The sequence below is a fragment of the Mustela erminea genome, chromosome 16 (assembly GCF_009829155.1).
Source record: "Mustela erminea isolate mMusErm1 chromosome 16, mMusErm1.Pri, whole genome shotgun sequence".
Classification (NCBI taxonomy): Eukaryota; Metazoa; Chordata; class Mammalia; order Carnivora; family Mustelidae; genus Mustela; species Mustela erminea.
The window spans coordinates 17,233,990-17,240,814 of NC_045629.1; positions in this window are offsets into that span (position 1 = coordinate 17,233,990).

Below are 6,825 nucleotides of genomic sequence, written 5' to 3' on the forward strand. Positions count from 1 at the left end.
AACATCTGAATCTTTAAAAAAAGCCACCAGGAAAGATGTGATGTGAGACACTAAAAGCAAATAACAGGCCACTGGCTAACAGTGAGGTGTGGAAAGAGAGATCATCATATTACCTAGCAGCTTCTTCTAACCTATTCCATTAGTTAGGGTATGGGCTCAGTCACTGTAGCAATGAGACCTCACATAATTATGGCTTACATATGCCAGAGTTTATTTTTCCTTTGCTGAGCAGTACTGAGATGAGCTGGCCAGATTGACAAAGTGTGCTACAAAATGTGCTCCACAAAATTACTCGACTCCAAGTTCCTTCTATCTCATTGATTTAGCAGTCCCTGTGGCAAGAGTTCTCAAACGTCAATGCAGAGGTTGGTAAAGTTTTTCTTTACCATATAACGAATATCTTCATCTTTGCAGCCCACAGAGAATGTCAATTAAATATTCTTTGTTTTTATTTGTTGTTGTTGTTGTGGCAACTCTAAAAACATGGAAACCATTCTTAGCTCACCAGCTGTACAGAATCAGGCCCCCCAGTGATTTTGGCCCATGGCCATAGTTTGTCAGTCTCTGCTTTAGGGCATCGGAATCACCTGGAGGGCTTTCTGAGCCCACTCCAAAGTTTCTGATTCATTGGTCAGGGTGGGATCCAAGACTCTGCATTTCTAACAAGTTCTTATGAGATATTGATGCTGACGTTTTGGAGACCACACGTTGGGAGCCACAGCCCTGCACGGTTGCCTTTGTCTTTATGGACAAAGCTGAATCTCTTGCACATGCGCGTTCCAGCAAGAAAAGGAAAAGAGTCAAGAAAAAGTCTCTTTAAATATGTGACCAGGAAATTATACACATCACTTTCACCTGCATCCCATTGGCCTAATCTTCATCATATGGCCATGAATGGCCGCAAAGGAAGTTGGGAAATGTGAACTATAAATGGATGTTCGTGAGTCCTGTTACAACTCAAGAGGTTTTATTATTAAGAGGAAGAAGGGGAGAGTTTGCTTTGCAGAAGAGTTAGCAGATTCTGCCACACCAGGAAAGCAAGGACCAGTGGATGTTCTTCCATACTTTTCCACATTGATCTCACAGTGTTTACCCTGGGATTTATTGCAGCATCTCTCTGCTATGTTCACAAACAAAAAGTAAACTCACAGCGTACTATAGGGACCTTAAAGTATATATAGAAGACAGATACCACAAGGAGTTATTTAAGCTCCCATTTTCTAAATAAGTATCTGTTCTGGACGCCCCTCCTGATGCTAAAAATTCTTTAAGCTCTTTATCTCTTTAATCCCTCAGGATTTTTAGACTTAATGAGTTTCTAGAAATTTACCAATGATTTGTGGCAAATAACAAGAATAATAATAATAATAAACCTATTTCCTATTATATAACAAATCAATATCAGATAATTTAAGTATAAATAAAAATAGTCATGAGATTACCTTATGAAATTTTTTTTAAATATATTTTTGGAATATTTATGTGATCCTGGTGCAGGAAAACACTCTTGGTGATGGTAATGAGGCTACCAATAAGGTAAAGACTATAATAAGATAAAATAAGTCATATTCCTAAATATTTTCTCCAAAAAAAAAATAAAAACCACAAGGACCAACAGACATATGGGAGAAAAATCCTGGCAAAAAATATAACAATAAAAAATGCTAATACTCTATTCAGGGGACATGTAAGGCAATTCTCAAAAGAGAAATGTACACATAACCAAGGAACATGGGAATATACACTTATTTTCAATTATAAACAAATATATTAAATAAAAATGGTAATTTATTTTTTCAAATTAGTCAATGTTATAGGGAAAAGGTCACACTAATTCTATGCTAATAGATACATTTGCAGTTTGGTTATATTCATCAAAACTTTTAAACATGTATTATTGTGGACAGAGTGTTAGAATGGCCCCCATGACTCTGCTTCTGGGTATTCATGTCCTTATGTCATGCCCTCCCCTGCAGTATCATGGGACGTGTAACTTATGCCAGCCAATAGAATGAATACAGAAAGGGGGGGGGGGAAGATACACATGATTACATGATTATGTTACATAAGATTTTAACACTTGTCTTGCTAGTGTATGTTTCTCTTGTTGGCTTGAAGTAGCAAACTACCATGTTGGAGCAGCCTCTGTTAGGAGGCCACCTGGCAGTGAACTTTCAGTTACCTCTAGGAGATGAAGGCACCGCACCCTCTAGCCTATAACAAATAAGGGTTTGGGGTCCATCTGCTGTAAGGAGATGGATTCTTCTAACAACCAGAGTTTGTTTGCATGTGGATGCCTCCCAGTATGGCCTCAAGTGAGATCACAATCCCCATTGGTGCTTGACACCTTGATTGGTGCCTTAATGATGGATCAGATAAGTGGCATCCAGACTCTTGACCCACAGCAATTGCTATCATGAAAGTGTGTTGTTTTAAGCTAAGTTTGAGATCATTTGTTATGCAACAAAATATACTAATATGTGTATATTAACCCCCAAATCCTGCTTAGCCACAAGGATACTACTCATTATAGCATCTTAGAGTTATGAAAAATTAGAAACAACTAATATATGCAAAAACAGAAAATTTGTCAAATTATGGAAAATCTACACAAAGGAATATAATTCAGCTAGCAAAGACTGCAATGAAAATAAATACATATTTTTAAAGAAAACTGTTTTAAATACAAATGAAAATGTAGTTTCTAAACCAACTTGCATAATCAATTCCCACTTTAAATTTTTAAAGGTTTATGCATGTATAGAATATAGTGCTTAAAGTTACATACCCAAATGTTAATAATAGTTTTCTCTGAGAGGTAGGATTATAGATTTTTTTTATTATAAGACATATATTTTTACAGTTTTCAATACTAAACATTTCATGTCTTTGCAAAACAACCAGAATCTAAAAATGAATTTTAAATGCAAAATGAAGGAAAGGAAAGAGTCCCAGCTCCATGAAAAGAAAAGGTTAAAGTCCAATGCAAATGCTAGTTATTTATGGTTATTAAATATAAGATGCATATGTCCCCAGATGCTAAGAATAATGACTACCATTTTTGAGCATTTACAATGAACCAGGCACGTGCTAAAAATTTAGAGCGTATTTGCTTGTTGAATCATGGATAAGAGGTTAGATTTATTCTTTGTGTTCACAGAGAAGGGCAGCCCATATCCTAGGCATTCTGCTACTCTTACCTCTATTTTACCCCACGTGATAAGGTAGTTAACTAGAGAGGCACATCATGACCAAGAGCAAAGGGATCATTGGTCACCCAGGACCTCGGTCAACTCCCTTAAATGTGGTCTGGGCACTGGTCCCAAATCAAGCAACTAGTTTTGCCATTGCACAGCAGTTCTCAAAACCTTGCAGTTTGGGTTCCAAGGAGCCAGAGAGACGTTCTTTATTTGTTGTGGAGTCTACCACAAAAATAGAAGAGGCCCTTACCGCACACTTTCCCGTTGAATGACTGAAAACAACAGTTGCTCTTACAGATGCATGGAAAGAGCAAAGATATTTCAGTAGGCTTGAGGACAAGCTAAAAATTACCAGCTCCTCAGGAATTACTCATTCTGCTAGAGAACAATTGAAGGTTAAGTCTTCCCAAAAATCTATCTCACTTTGCAAACTGAAGTTAGTCTTGATTTAATGAACCTAGGCAGTCATGTAACATTTAGACCTCAGTTGTCCTCCCCATAAATTGAATTTCTGGTATTTTTCTTAATTAGAGGCTAGTCAGTGTGATCTCTTGGTTCCTATCAAATTGATGGTATGTGATTCTGAAACAGATTTCTTCATCCAGGTGTTTTATTAGTTAAAACTTTTTTTAAAGAAGAAGTCTGTAAGACATATCTATAACACTGACTCATTGAATGAGTAAAGCTTTCAGAAAGATTCACACATAGCAACTTTGGGCTTACCAAAAGCCCTTGTACAGGATTTCCTCTTAATGAACTCTACATGTTTCCAGTACAATGTTTTCAACTGACCTTCCAGTGGAGTTCCATGGCCCTGCGGCTTGAAGGCAAGTTCCCTGCTCTTCCATGAGACCAAGGGAACCAAAAACACCTGCTCTTTGATAGATTGACCACAGAGAATCAGTTCTTAGGAAGGTCACTTTTATTGCTTTAAGTCAGTCTAAAGATTTTCTGTCTGAGAAAGTACAGCAATGACATCTGTTCATTCTTCAACATAGACCGGCCCTTTACCCATGATTTTTCAATATTTAAACAAACAGCCAAAACAAAGCTGTGCATCAGTGTTAACCTTGTAAACTTAAAAGTCTGCACCTGTACAATTAGTAATTAGCATATTCAGTAACAAAGCTGGTAGGTAACGGGTGACATTCACACCTCTTAATTGGTGCGATTAGCAGTCCTTTTGTTGTCAACCATTAGCAGCTCTCCTCCAGTGTAAAGTGCCACAGGTAAAGGGACATTGGCGAAGGGAGGAGTGAAGGGGGGAAGGTGAGAGTGAATAAAAGTTTGTAAAACAGATTAATCTGATCTAGAGGGAGGAAAAAATAACTTCACTACAAAAAAAAATGGCTAAAACCGCCAAATGAGTAGCATCCGCGATTGTATCTCCTTTCTTCTTCACTGATGATGTAAATCTGACTTTGTGGAAAAAAAAAAAAAAATCGACTCCCCCATTACATTGCAAAATGGGAAGGCCTCCCTTTCAGTAAATTTAATCAGGAATGGGAAAGTCAAATTAATTTTGTTTTTAAATGAAGGCCGATATGGCTGGGGAGCTTTTGCTCTCCTAGCAATACGCTATAATATTTACTAGGAGATTCTTGACAACAAATAACCTCTTAGGTTATTAAAATAAAGCCCAATTATACAGGACTCTTCAAGAATACAGGAAACAAGATGTATTTCTGCATTTCTTATTTAATCCTCCTCTCTTCTCTTTTTCAAAAAAATAATAGCAGGCTCCCCTTCAGCTCCTTGAGTAAGTTCCTTATGTATCTAGTGCTGAACCCTCATCATTCATGACCAACATACTTTTATTTAGGCTTCCTAGAAGGCATGGCCCTGTATTAGCATTAGTCCTGTTTTCAGGTTTTAGCTTCCAGGCTTGGCTTTTCTATAGTTTCCTCAAAGGTTTGTCTTCTTTTCTTGAGGACATGGCTTAGTATGAACCATACAGAAATGTTACTGTTCTCCTATTGACTAGAGGCTCCAACATTTCTTCATAATGGGAGGGGTTATCCTGTTGTCATTCTGGGACTGAAATCTGATATAATATGTCTGTGTGCTCTACAAGGGCAAGAATTATGTCTCTTCCACCTATAAACCACTAACTGCTAGCCCATATACACCTTCAATAAATAGACATTACTTACAGAATGTGAACGCTGATGTCAATGAGATTTTTCTTTCTCCTAGCTTCCCTTTCACATTACACAATTTTGGTTTTTACACATTTCTTCTGGGGTAAGGATGAGCAGATTATTTGCAATGCAAGTTGAATTTAACACAAATATGTACTTCATCCTTATTTATAGACTCGTCTTCCTTAGTTATAGACTCATTTTCCTTAGTTATGCACTCTCCAGTTATTAGTCAAAATAATGTTATCTGGAATAATGATTATATTTTTCAGCTAGCTTGCTGCCATGTAAATATATTCTGCCTGATTGTATATAAGCAGGAGTATCATGCATGAAATCTGAAAAGTCCTTAAATAGGTACAACTGTCTACATTCTTTCCTCTTTCTTACTGGCGAAGGGAAAAATGATGTTTGGAGCTCTGGCAGCCATCTTGAATCATGTAGTGGACATCATGGACTAAGGATGGCAGAGCAATAAGATAGAAAGAACCTGTTTCTGATACTCCCAGCTCTGTGCTACATATCATATTTATTTATCCATGAGACAAAATTCTGTCTTTTTTAGACATTGTTACTTGAATTTTCTGTCACTTGTAGTGAAACCTGGTTCTAATACATCCTTCTGCTGGTAAGGTTGGTTGGATAATTTAGTCAGGTTAAAACAACTTAATTTAAACTATTCTTCCAACAGACACAGTATATAAACTTGCAAAGGCTGATTAAATTTCACTAGGGCAGATCTTTATAAAAAGAATAAGTAACATATGTAAATATCACATCCGAATTTAAATACAGTATTTAACTGCCCTAGATTTCACAATGTATTCATAGCCTTGAGAGGGGATAAGAAACCACTTTATAATCCATTGATCCTTGTAAATTCTGTTTACATGTGTTTTTCAAATATGACATTTTTGTGTTGTGTTGATGGTCAGGACCTCTGAATTATAAAATATCCTTCATGAACACTCTGGAGAAGAAACCAAGAAGTGGTCTGTGACTTGCAAGCCCCTGCTGGGGTAGAGGGCAGTACTTTGGGAAAGAATACCCATTTGTAAAAGCCAATGGATTCTTTTTCTGAAATGGCTGCTGGATACCATTGTTCTAGTTCACTAGCGCTCACTAGCTGTTGAAGCTTCCTCTCTCCTTTCCTTCTACAAAACCTTCCACATTCGTTCTACACATTCCCAATACATGCTGGAATTAACCCTTTAAAAATAACATCTGATCATGTCATTTCACCATGAAGACACTTATGATTCCTTGTTGCCTCTAAGTTGGTATAAATGGCTTGCACTTTTTCTGTCTTATCTTCCATGAACTTGCCCTGTCGTTCATCACACTCGGTCTATATTTAGACATGGTAAAAATTTCACCTTGCTTCAAATATGCCATGACTTTCACACCCCTGCATTTGGAACAGGGCATTTTCTGTGCCTGAAGTAACACCCGTACCCCAAAACTTGCTTTTTAGAAGGTTCAGG